Source organism: Magnolia sinica, chromosome 9 (assembly GCF_029962835.1).
Source record: "Magnolia sinica isolate HGM2019 chromosome 9, MsV1, whole genome shotgun sequence".
Taxonomy (NCBI): domain Eukaryota; kingdom Viridiplantae; phylum Streptophyta; class Magnoliopsida; order Magnoliales; family Magnoliaceae; genus Magnolia; species Magnolia sinica.
In genome coordinates, this window is record NC_080581.1 from 34,527,164 (window position 1) to 34,541,515 (window position 14,352).

A 14,352-nucleotide genomic window follows, 5' to 3' on the forward strand; every position below is an offset into this window, starting at 1 on the left:
AAACCTATAAACTAAAACCTAAACCTAAACCTAAAACCTAAATGTATTCTCAAATCCCTAAACCTAAACCTACAACTAATCCTAATCTCAATTCCCTAACCTAAACATAAACCTAAACTTGAAAACCCAAACCTAAACCCAATCCCGAACCGGAACCCGATTTTCTAAACCTAAACCTTAACCTATTCTCAATTCCCTAAAGCTATAACCTATAACCTAAACCTAAACCAATAACCTTAACCTAAAAGTAAAACCTAAACCTAAACCTAAAACCTAAATGTATTCTTAAATCCTTAAACCTAAACCTACACCTAATTCTAATCTCAACTCTTTAACCTAAACCTAAACTTGAAAACCCAAACCTAAACCCGATACCGAACCCGAACTCGATTTCCTAGACCTAAACCTTAACCTATTCTCAATTCTCTAAAGCTATAACCTATAACCTAAACATAAACCTAACCTAAACCTATAACATAAACCAATAACCTTAACCTAAACCTAAAACCTAAACATAAACCCAATCCAAAACCTATAACCTTAACCTAAACCAAAACTTATAACCTAAACCTTAACCTATAAACTTATAACCTAAACCTAAACCTATAACCTAAACCTATAAACTAAAACCTAAACCTAAACCTAAAACCTAAATGTATTCTCAAATCCCTAAACCTAAACCTAGACCTACACCTAATCCTAATCTCAACTCCTTAGCCTAAACCTAAACTTGAAAACCCAAACCTAAACCCAAACCCGAACCCAATTTCCTAAACCTAAACCTTAACCTATTCTCAATTCCCTAAACCTTAACCTATAACCTAACTTAAACCTAAACCTATAACCTACACTTATAACCTAAACTTAAACCTAAAACCTAAACCTAAACCTAAACCTATAACCTAAATGTATTCTCAAATCCCTAAACCTAAACCTACACCTAATCCTAATCTCCACTCCCTAACCTAAACCTAAACCTAAACTTGAAAACTGAAACCTAAACTTGATACCGAACCCGAACCCGAACCCGAACCCGATTTCCTAAAGCTAAACCGTAACCTATTCTCAATTCCCTAAAGCTATAACCTATAACCTAAACCTCAACCTAAACCTATACCTAAACCTATACCTATACCTATACCTATAACCTAAACCTAAACCAAAACCTATAACCTAAACCTTAACCTATAACCTATGATCTAACCTTAACCTAAACGTAAAACCTAAACCAAAACCTATAACCTAAACCTAAAACCTAAAACCTAAACCTAAACCTAAAACTAAATGTATTCTCAATTCCCTAAACTTAAACCTACACCTAATGCTAATCTCAACTCCCTAACCTAAACCTAAACCTAAACTTGAAAACCCAAACCCAAACCTAAACCCGATCCCGAACTTGAACCCGATTGATGTAATAATGTATAGCCCAATCACATGGCAACAAACAAGAAAATCTTGCTTTGTTGGCAAGCATACTCGAACTCAAGCATCACAATACATCTATTTCCATCTCCACTATCTCTTATAGCTAGATTATTTGAGATTTGGATTTATCTCATTTTTAGAGTCATCTCCTAACACAATATGATAATATTAATAGACAAGGTGGATTTATCACCAACATTATTCCAAGACCCATAAAACTTCTCCTTATAGGAAGTTGGGTAGGGCACATGCAGCTTGAATCCATCAAAGGAAATAAGCATCACCTCTCATATGTTCTCTCTTTTTTCATTTTTTTTTCCCTAGGATTGTTTATTTTGTGGTGTTTTCTCTAATATACATACAACATTTTATCATGTTAATATAATTATAAGTGGCCTAAAATCACCTTTCTAAAAATAACTAATAATAATTTCTACCTGATGAGAAATCACCAAGTACCATTAGGCTCAACCTAAAAGATAAATCAGCATTATCTTTCTTTCTTTTTCTTTTAACACACACTCACACCAGAGTCATTTACGACCACAATGGGTACTTGAACTCGTGACCTTGTATTGAAACTATTTTGAATCTACCATGAAGGCATGAGTAAGGACCTATGTGTGTGTGCACAGTCGGCGATGTGTTCACCACACTGAATTTTGTGAGCCCCATCAGGAAATAGGCTATGAATAATTTTTTGTATTTTATTTATGATGTTAAACTTATATGTATTTATGCATGGATGAATGTGATGTGGATAAGATTGTTTGTGTTTGGATGGATGTAATTTATGTTTGGATGATTTACGTAGTTTAGGTTTAGATGGATGTGAATGTGAATATGATGAAATATATTATATAACAGGTGTATATCAGGAAGAATATAATGAACTATATTGTAACAGGTGTATATCAAGAATTTTGAGTTGGAATATTGTAAAAAAAAAAAAGAAGAAGAGACTTTTACCTACAAAATATTTCGTAGGTTAGAGTTTCATCCACGTTTTTTACCTATGAAATATTTCATATGTAAAAGTCTCATCCACCTTTCTGAACTTAAAAATATAACACTTTAACCGACGAAACTTTTCGTCAGTAAAAGTGGTTTTTTGGTTTTTTACCGACGAACATATTCATCGATAAAACTCCGTGCCAAAACTTCCGACCTTAAAAATATAACACTTTTACCGACGAAAATTTTCGTCGGTAAAAACATTAGTCCCAATGGTTTTAGTTCGTCGGTGAAAATTTTTTAAGTTACAAAATATAACATTTTTACCGATGAAACGTTTCGTCAATAAAAGTTGTTTGTGTGTTTTTTACCGAAGAAAAGGTTCATCGATAAAACTCAGCGTGAAAATTTTTTATCTAAAAAATATAAGATTTTTACCGATGAAGGAGAAAATATTATTACCAACGGTTTTAGTTCGTCGGTAAAACTCGGGGCAAAAATTTTCAAAGTGAAAAATATATAACTTTTAAAGTCTTACCGCAAACTTTTCAAAACAACGGAAAAATTATCTATCGTAAACTTATTATATTTTTACTGACGAAACATTTCGTCGGTAAAAACGTTATTCCTAACGGTTTTAGTTCGTCGGTAAAACTCATGGTGAAAATCTTCTAAGTTACAAAATATAACATTTTTACCGATGAAACGTTTTGTCGGTAAAAGTTGTTTGTGTGTTTTTTACTGACGAAAAGGTTCGTCGATAAAACTCAGCGTGAAAATTTTTTATCTAAAAAATATAAGATTTTTGCCGATGAAAATTTTTGTCGGTAAAACCATTATTCCTGACAGTTTTATTTCGTCGGTAAAACTTAGGGTGAAATTTTATAAGTTAAAAAGATAACACTGTTTCATCGATAAAAGTGATTTTGTGCTTTTTACCGATGAAAATATTCGTCGGTAAAAGTCTTACCGCGAAATTTTCAAAACGGCGCGAAAAGTTTATCTTAAAAATTAAAATACTTTTATCGACGAACATTTTCGTCGGTAAAAACATTATTCCTGATGGTTTTAGTTCTTCGGTAAAACTCCGGGCAAAAATTTTCGGAGTGAAGAATATAACACTTTTATTGACAAAATTTTTTGTCGGTAAAACCATTATTCCCGACAATTTTAGTTCGTCGGTAAAACTCAGGGCAAAAATTTCTAAGTTAATAACATAACACTTTTACCGACGGAAATTTTTGTCGGTAAAAGTGGTTGTGTTTTTTACCAATGAAAATTTTCGTCAGTAAAAGTGGTTTTGTGCACTTTACCAACAAAAATTTTCGTCGGCAAAAGTCTTACCGCGTAATTTTCTATCTTAAAAAGTAAAATTCTTTTACTGATGAAAATTTTTGTCGATAAAAATATTATTACCGATGAAAAAAAATTTCGTTGGTAAAAACGTACTTTTACCGACGAAATTTTTTTCGTCAGTAAAAACGCTATTTCTTGTAGTGTAGGTAGCCTTTTGGGCTTGAGATGCATGTGAGCAGCATAATAAATTTATGTTCTCTCATTAATTATAAGGTTGGTGCAAGATGGTTCTGTCTTCATGTCTATAAGTAGGAAAAAAATATGCATAGAAAAAATGAAAGTGGCGATTAAAGACGCATCATACCGCACCAAGCAATGGCCCTGACTGCGGCCCCCGCAGTTGTGTGAGGTTATTCCCATGGCATATCCTTGTTTTTTAATAGAAAGAATTAGGGAGGGCTTTTAATATAAAAATTAATTTTGCTAACAACTTTTTAACGTGGGACAAAACTAAATACAATTAAGACAAGTGGATTAATAAAGACAAAAACTGATTTTTTCTAGAATTTTCAAATATTCATTTTAAACCATTTTAATATAACAATATGACAGTGTAAATATTTGATCTAACATATTTTAATGGCCAATATCTATTAAATAGTTCCACCCATCAAATTTCAATTTCTCATGCTAATCAAAGTTTGATTTGGACCATTTTACCATCCAAAAACATTTTTGATGGCATGAATTGTTCCATCTATATGGTGGAGATGGGGCATACTTTTTAAACAGAAAGAGAGAGAGACATGGCATTATTTTGTCGGTAGACTTCCTTTTTAATGCAGGACATGAATTTAAATATGATATGTAAGATTTCAGGCTTAGATCACACTAATTCAGAAACAGTCACACAAACTCCACATCCCACATGAAAATCCAAACATTCAATTAAATGAGAATCTATGCGGATCTATGCCTACACACGTTAGGGCTAGATCAACGAAAATTATGAACCAAACAATACTCAAAGGGAAATAGAAATCAACCACACATGCATAAGAATCAGTTCCTAATCCAAGGGATTCCCCAATCTCAATTCAAGGAACCTAGGATGAGAAAATGGGCAAATCAATTAGGGATAATGTAATCTAGGGTCAGGATTTATGAAATCATGTATAAAAGAGAGGAAAATAGGAGGAAACCTGAACCTGAGACAATCCCTGCGTGTGGATAGCGAGCCAGGTGTGGGCGCACGTGCGCCTGAGGCTGGTCGCATGTGTAGTGGGGGACGGAATCCAGAAACAGATTCCTAGGCCTTGGTTGGCCAGGCTTGGGCTGCAAAACCCCCAAATCTAACGTCGATCGGAGCTCTGGTCTGAGTGTGGTACTCCGCCGAAGTTTTAGCTCGTCTACGGGCCGAAATTTGGAAACCTGCTATAATGAAGAAATCTGATGTAAAAAAGGGATGAATTTAAAGTACAAATGGTGGGGGAAGATGGAAAAAAAATTATGGAGGATTGGTGTGAATCGGGATCGATGTGGCTTCGCACCACGGTAGTTAGCCCTTCGAAAAGGGAGGGCTTCGCACCCACTTTTGAATTCTTCCACAACTCATGAAGAAAGCAGAAAAATAAAACAGGATTTTTTTATTAACTTTAATGAATCAAAAGAACTACAAGGGGTGCCTATTTATAGGAAAAATCATATACCCCAAAACTCGCACCATGTGCACAACTTATTACTTGGCGATGAAGTAAACTAAAATAAAAACCAAACAGAGAAATTTAAAGCGTTCACGATATTTTAAATAATAACAATAAGCAAAACGTAAAATATGAAATCAATCCGACGAGTGGGCCACGATCATGAGATCCCATGATGGGATTTTCTTGATTATCGGGCCCAATTTTTTGAACCAAACTTCGTCTTCTAGGTAGGAGGCCCTCCCTGGACATCGTCATCGAGACAGATCGATGGTGGGGCCCTCCTACTCCTTGCGTACGTGCGTAAGTGAGGCAGCGTACATGCGCGTATGCGCGAGATATCCCCATCAATTCTCCTCTTCTGCAAAGATTTCACCAATGTCGAAATAAAACTCCTGAACCATTTCAGGACGTCAAGATCAAGTCTCTGAAGCTCCTCCGCAGTGAGCCACATGCTGTCTGAAGCTGGGCGTGACTTCCACTTGAACAGGTACTTCTGAAACTTTCCGTCCGACGTTAAAACTATCTGATGGTCCAGGATATCCTTTATTTCCTCTCTGGGTGTGTGAAGGTTAGGTATAGGAGGGAGTGTTTGAGAAAAAATGTCAGGAAGAATATGTATGGGAGGTAGAGGCTGAGAAAATAGGTTGGAACGGGTAGGTATGGGAGGTAGAGGCTGGAAAAATGGGTCGGGACGGGTAGGTATGGGACGTAGAGGCTGAGAAAATGGGTCAGGAAGGGTAAGTATAGGATGTAGAAGCTGAGAAGATGGGTCAGGACAGGTAGGTATGGGAGGTAGAGGCTGAAAAAATGGGTCGGGACGAATAGGTATGGGAGGTAGAGGTTGGAAAAATAGGTCGGGAGGGGTAGATATGGGACGTAGTAATTGGGAAGATGGGTCGGGACGGATAGGTATGGGAGGTAGAGGCTAGAAAAATGGGTCGGGAGGGGGTCATGGATCAATGAAAAGGTCTGATGAATCAGGATGGTTAGGCGAAAGGCTAGACAATGCATCAATGGTCCCTTGAAATGCAACTAGATCCTCCACATTGAATGCGGAACTAATTCCCATGGAGGGTGGAAGATTTACCACATACGCATTGAGACCATTTCGTTTTATAATTTTGACGGGTTCAGCACTATGCGCGTGTAACTTATGAACGGCCCCCGGAGGATACCGTTCGGGCCTGATGCGGACTATCACAGAGTCCCTTACATTGAATTCTTTGAAACATTTATCCTAGTTTGCAGAAAATTTGTTATTACTAGTAGTGATCTTCTGCCTGATTTCTTGATGCTATGAATGAATGTGATGCATAAAAGACTCTGCAGACTCTGACGGCCTATGGGACAATGACATAGGGACACGATCAATAGGTTTCTCAGGTTTATAACCATTAACGACTTCATAAGGACTGAGACCTGTGGACCTATCGACAGAACTATTAAATGCAAACTCGGCTGTAGGTATCACGGTGACCATCACAGAGTCTCTTACATTGAATTCTTTGAAACATTTATGCTAGTCTACAGAAAATTTGTAATGTTCATTACTAGTAGTGATCTTCTGCCTGATTTCTTGATGTCATAAATGAATGTGATGCACAAAAGACTCTGCAGCTCTGACGGCCTACGGGACAGTGACATAGGGACAAGATCAATAGGTTTCTCAGGTTTATAACCAGTAACGACTTCATAAGGACTGAGACCTATGGACCTATCGACAGAACTATTAAACGCAAACTCGGTTGTAGGTATCACGGTGTCCCATGTTCTGGTGTGTTATATCCCTCTTAGGGGGAGATTCATCCGGTAGATCATCAGGAAAGACATCACGAAACTCATCTGCTACCGGAATGGCCTCAGTGGGTAACTCTATACTAGCCTCTGAGGCACTCTCTAGCCATAAGGTCGTACGTGTTGTGCCACTCAAAATAGTGGTCTTGAGACCCCTATTGGGGTGGGTGCACGAGTGCATGCCCATGACTGATTCATTGGCCACCTCCATTCATTGGTCTATCCTCCTAGCCACTTGCCTGAGATTGGGCATTTACCCCAATGCCAAGAGTTGTCCTGGCGGAGGCCTTTAGTTGGGTAATGCGCATATCAAATTGATCAAAGTGTTAGTTTATATATTGTTCATAGCACTTACCCAAATATTCGATTTGTTGGGACAACTTGTTCATTGACTCTAGCAGTTGTTCCATGTTTAGTGTAGGGTGCAAGCCAAAACCATGACCTGTAAGTGTGGGCATACACTGGGTAACTCAACTTAAGGACTTTCTATAACGACTATATACATCTAAAAACTAAATGACCCTACGAGACTCTATATGAAGGAGACTACACACCGTTACGAAAATTCAGCTATATATATCAGGGACTACGGTTTTCTAGGAGCTATATATGATGGACTAGATGCATGAATGACTCAGACAAACTAAACGTAAATATGTGGTGAATTCCCCTACAAGAACCCTAGGCTTTGATACCAAATTTAATGCATGACGTGAATATAAATATGACATGCAAGATTTCAGGCTTAGATCGCACCAATTCAGAAATAATCACACAAATTCCACATCCCACATGAAAATCCAAACATTCAATTAAAGGGGAATCTATGTGAATCCAGGCCTACACATGTTAGGGCTGGATCAATGAAAATTATGAACCAAACAATACTCAAAGAGAAATAGAAATCAACCACACATGCATAAGAATTAGTCCATAATTCAAGAGATTCCCCAATCTCAATTCAAGGAACCCTAGGATGAGAAAAGGGGCAAATCAATTAGGAAAAATATAATCTAGGGTCAGGATTTATGAAATCATGTATAAAAGAGACGAAAATAGGAGGAAACCTGAACTCGAGACAATCCCTGCGTGTAAACAGCGAGCTAGGTGCGGGCGCAAGTGCGCATGAGGCTGGCCGCACATGTGGTGGGGGACAGAATCCAGAAACGGATTCCTAGGCCTTGGTCGGCCAGGCTTGGCCTGCAAAACTCCCAAATCTGACGTCGATCCAAGCTTTGGTCTGAGTGTAGTGCTCCGCCGAAGTTTCAGCTCGCATGTGGGCCGAAATCGGGAAGCCTGATGTAATGAAGAAATCTGATGCAATAAAAGGGACGAATTTGAAGTACAGATGGTGGGGGAAGATGGAAAAAAAGATGATGAAGGATAGGGGTGAATCGGGATCGATGTGGCTTCGCACCACAGTAGTTAGCCCTTCGAAAAGGAAGGGCTTCGCACCCACTTTTGAATTCTTCCACAACTCACGAAGAGAGCAGAAAAATAAAGCAAGAATTTTTTTTATTAACTTCAATGAATCAAAAGAACTACAAGAGATGCCTATTTATAGGGAACATCCTCTACCCCAAAACTCGCACCATGTGCGCAACCTATTACTTGGCGATGAAGTAAAATAAAATAAAAACCAAACAGAGAAATTTAAAGCGTTCACAATATTTTAAATAATAGCAATAAGCAAAACTTAAAATATGAAATCAATCCGATGAGTGAGCCACGATCATGAGATCCCATGATGGGCTTTTCTTGATTATCGGCCCAATTTTTTGAACCAAACTTCGTCTTCTAGGTAGGAGGCCCTCCCTGAACGTCGTCATCGAGACAGATCGATGGTGGGGCCCTCCTACTCCGTGCGTACGTGCGTAGGTGAGGCGGCGTGCGTGCACATATGCACGAGATGTCCCCATCACTTTTCAGTGTGTAAGGAGAATACATGGCATCGTGTTTTTCATTTTTCTTTTTTCCTTATCTTTTTTTTTTTTTTTTTTGTTTTTTGACTTGACTTGACTTCTTTCCCCGTAGGATGAAGATAGGGCAACTACATTGAGGTCGTGCCCGCTATTCGCAACTGAATTCCGGCCATGATTGTCAGCCACCATCTATGCCGTCGGATCTAGGATGGAGGAGGCTTGTCCTCCTGATGTGTGGTTGATTTAAACAGGCCATTGGTTTCCTTGTTTCGGCTTTTATTAGGTGGTTGCATCAATATGACTGCAAAGATATTTACATGTCCACCCAATTGCACAATCTGTCGTCCAACAGTTTATTGAAAAAATTAATGGAAAAAAATGTAGTTGAATATTTTTATTAGTAAGATATAGACATTGATGTTGAATCTGTAGAATGATTAAAGCTGGGAATGGGCTAAGCCTGGGCTAGGAAAAGTCGATATTTTGAGTAGGCCAGAGCCAAGGCATGCTCATTGCCGTCTGGGCAGTGATGATCAGTAACCTGAAGGCTAGTGTTGGTGCTGCAATATTTCTCTTACGATGCATGGCAGGTGTTTAATCGACCAGATACCGTCGTTATGTTTGGGGCTCGTTCCTAGGTTATTCTTTACATTGGTGTGAATGTGATCCTTATTGTGAATGTGATCCTTATGCCTGGTGGCAGTGTTGTAAGGTCCACCATGATGTATGTATTTTGCATCAAGACCATCCATCCATTTTTCCAGCTACTTTAAAAGAATGAGCCCAAAATTGAAGCAGATACAAAGCTCAACTGGACCACACCATCGGAAATGATGGAGGTTGAACACCTTACCATTAAAAACTTCTTGGCAGCCACAAAAGTTTTAGATCAAGCTGATATTTGTCTTTCCCTTCATCCAGGTGTATGTGATGGTATGAACAGGCAAATGAGCATAAGCATCACGATGGGTCATAGGAAGGTATCAATGGTTGGTGTCATAATTCCCACTGTTTGGTTCATTTAAGCTTTTGGATTGCTTCTTTTTTGGCTCGTGCCCTGAAATGAACGGGTAAAATTGATTGATGGAATTGATATAAAACACATACATACATCGGTGGCTTTCACAGTGCGTTGGTGTCATAATCCCCACTGTCTACGTATTCAACCTCTAAGGAAAGTGGATTGCCTACTGATCAGTAACTCAGTAGGCTAAGCGTACTGAGTAAACTCTGTGGGGTCCAACGAGATTTATATATTTTATCCACTCTGTTCATTCATTTTAACAGATAATTTTATGGCTTGAGACTAGAAATGAAGTATATAAAAATCTCAAGTGGACTACACTGCAGGAAACAGTGTGAACTGAAATTCTACCGTTGAAATTTTTTGTGGGCCACAGAAGTTTTAAATCAAGATGTTATTTGTTTTTTTCCCTTCATTCATATGTGTGTGATCTTATTAACAGGTTGGATGACAAATAAAAATCACTTTGGGCCCTAGAAAGTTTTCAACCGTGGAAGTCATTATTCCCACTATTTCCTGTGGCGTGGTCCACTTGAGCCTTGGATATGCTTCAATTTTTGGCTCAACCACTAAAATGGGCTGGAGAAATGATGAAAGCGGACTAAGTTACTCGGTACGCAATCCGATTTCACATCGAAGAGCCGTGGGGTCCAAAGCAACGGGTGGATCTGAACTTCTTCCTACCTCTCCATGAGGGTATTTTGAGATGTTTGGAGCAGATCTGGTGGTGTAGATATTCAATCTAACATATTCTAACCATCAACACTGTACATGTTAGACAATCTCATCCATCAATTTTCTTCAAGTTTCCATGCTAATTAATAAACAGCTGGGACATCCTATTAAAGTTTGATTTGGACCATTTTACCATCCAAAGTAGATAAAACTATTTGGATAGTAATTAATTGATACATCTTCATTTCACAGAAGAGATGGCTTTATCATGTTCAGGTTCCATAGGCCACACCATACCATCTTAGGATTCACAGAAGAGATAGGGCATGGTTTCTCTGTGGCCAAACTTACTTTTCAAGGTGGCAAGAGACACGGAATAACTTTTGTCCCTACGCTTTTTCAGTGGTTGGAGAAGATAAGCCATGACTTCTGTAGCCAGACTTGGCTTCCCTGTACGTTCTGTGAAGAACATGTGTACGGTGAGACAGTGCATCAGTTTCCCGAGTAGATTCGCATGTCTTTTCACATTGGATGAAGACCGTGAGCGACCCGAACAGCAAGTCTAGCGATCAGTCAATATCCAATGCCCGGGTGATCCTCCAAGCTAGTACCACTAATGTATGATTTAAACGGCTAATAGGAGGGCTATTTCGAAGAGGACGGATCTATTACACAGCTTACTTTGGCCTTTTTACAAAGGAGTCAAAAAGAGAGAGAAAAATAAAAAGAAAAAACAAAAGCAAAAGAAAAAGAAATCTAATCGCATCATACATTCTTTGGAATCTCAATTAGTCTATTCTTGCTCAGTTCTTCTATTACAATGAAATGAAGTAATGAAGAAATTCGCCGAGCCTTTAGAAGATTGAAATGGTGCCCACCTACATAATTAACTTCGTTGATCAATACTGTCAAACAAAGTTTCCATCTCCTTTTATATCATTGGACAAAAACCTAGGTGGATCTGAGTGGTAGGTGGGCAGTAGAAACTCTCTGTAGTGGATAAACTACGGACAATTAAATGGAATCTAAGATGGTGTGGACCACTTGATTATTAGTAAGATGTTGATATTGAAGTTGAAATTGTGGAATGATTAAAGCTGGCAATGGGCCAAGCTCGCAATGGGCCAAACTTATTTTTCAAGGTGGCAGAGACACGGAATAGCTTTTGTCCCTACACTTTTTCAATGGTTGGAGAAGATAAGCCATGACTTCTGTAGCTAGACTTGACATCCTTGTACGTTGGATGAAGAACATGTGTATGGTGAGGCAGTGCATCAGTTTTCTCAGTAGATTCGTATGTCTTTTCACATTGGATGAAGACCGTGAGCGACTCGAAAAACAATTCTAGCTATCTGCAGTCATTATCCAATGAGAAAATTCTTCTCCAATGGGCCTTCAGTCAAAGAAGATTGTAGATCCATTCATCTGTGCCATGCGTATGGTGAGTGCTAGTTAATTAATACTTTATTTTCAATAAATTTTAATCATACAATGCCTAGTATTATCTACACCAACCTTGTGCTAATTATGCTGGGATGGCTCCTCCACAGATCTCTAGTAGAATATGCCTAATTCGATGAGGGTAATGTATTTTGTGACGAGGGAATGAGCCCAAAATTGAAGCAGATGCAAAGCTCAAGTGGACCACACCATGTGACGTGATGGATATTGAACACCCTACCATTAAAAACTTCTTCGCAGCCACAAAAGTTTTAGATCAAGCTGATATTTTGTCTTTTTGTTCCCTTCGTGCAGGTGTATGTGATGGTATGAACAGGTTGGATGGAAAATGAGCAAGAGCATCACGATTGGTCATAGGTACCTTACTCTTGCTCTGGTGGTCGACTCTTAGGAGTTTCAACACCCGGTCAAGGGTTCGAGTATCCATAGGTGGTGAAATCCCACTACAGCGTGAGTGTGTGGAGGTGTGTGTGCACGTGTAAAAAAAAAAAAAAAAAAGTGGATGGTGTAAAAAAAAAACCGTATCAATGGTTGGTGTCATAATTCCCATTGTTTATTGTGGTGTGGTTCATTTAATCTTTTGGATTGCTTCTTTTTTGACTCATGCCTTGAAATGAATGGGCAAAATTGATTGATGGAATTGATATAAAACACATACATCATGTTGGGTTGGTGTCATGAAAAATTTTTGTGGGCCACAGAAGTTTTAGATCAAGATGTTATTTCTTTTTTCCTGTCATCCATGTCTGCGTGATCTTATGAACAGGTTGGATGACAAATAAAAATCACTTTGGGCCCTAGAAAGTTTTCAACAATGGAAGTCATTATTCCCATTGTTTCCTGGTGTCACTACAAGAAAAAGGGCCTTATCCGACCAAAGCGCCAACCCTTTACCGGCTTCCGGCAGGGTTCCTATATATAAAAGAAAAAAAAAACCTAACCTATTTCCCACTCTCACGTGACTCTCCCTCTCTCTACCGCTCCCTCTCTGCCTGCTCTTCCTCTCCCTCCCTCTCTGTGCCGCTCTCTCTCCCTCTCTCTGCCGCTTCCTCTCTCTGCTCCTCCTTCTCCATCTCCGGCCCTCTCCCTCTCGCGCGCATTCCCTCTCCATCTCCCTCTCCATCCCTCCCTCCCTGCCTCTCCATCTCCCTCTCCATCCCTCTCTCGCGCGCATTCCCTCTCTCTCTCCCTCTCCATCCCTCCCTCCCTGCCTCTCCATCTCCCTCTCCATCCCTCCCTTCCTGCCTCTCCCTCTCCCTCTCCCTCTCCCTCTCCCTTTCCCTCTCCCTCTCCGCTCGCTCTCCCTCTCCCTCTCCCTCTCCCTCTCTCTATCCCGATATCTCTCTCTCTCTCTCTCTCTCTCTCTCTCTCTCTCTCTCCTCGGCCCTCTGCTGCAACATCATGTATATCTCTCTCCGCTCGATCTACCGCACATCAAGGAGCATTCTTCTGCAACATCAGGTCTCTCTCTCTCTCTCTCTCTCTCTCTCTCTCTCTCTCTCTCTCCTTATCTATTCATATCAATTTGGGCATTTTTTGGCATTTTTTAATCCTTCAAGTAACATTGTGCAATGATTTGTGTATTGGGAATTTTTGAGTTTCGAATCCCTAATTAGGGATTTGTAGTGTCGATTCCCTAATTGGGGATGTTCTGATATTACAAATTAGGGATTTGGGGATTTTAGAATTTTGGGGATCTTGAGGATTTTTGAAATTGGGAATTTCAGGTGGTTTTGATAGCTAATTTGGTAGATTTGATGTTCATTTGTTCATATTTTGTTTATTTATAGGATTTTGATGGCCGATTTGGAGGATTTGATGGTTATTTATTCATGTTTTCTTGATTTTTAGGGTTTAGACTGCTGATTTGGAGGTTTTGGTGTTAACTACAATATTCCCTGGTGGCCCTTTGATGATGGACTAGCCAGTGTATCTAGTAGAGATAGGTTTTTCTATATACTTTCCTTTTCATTATCTTATTCTTTAATGGATGTTCCTCTCTTTTCACCAACAGTAATTTGGTGGCTAGCTTTCCATATACAGAAAAAGATCAGTGAGCTTACGCATCCTTCTAATTTGCATTTTGTATTTT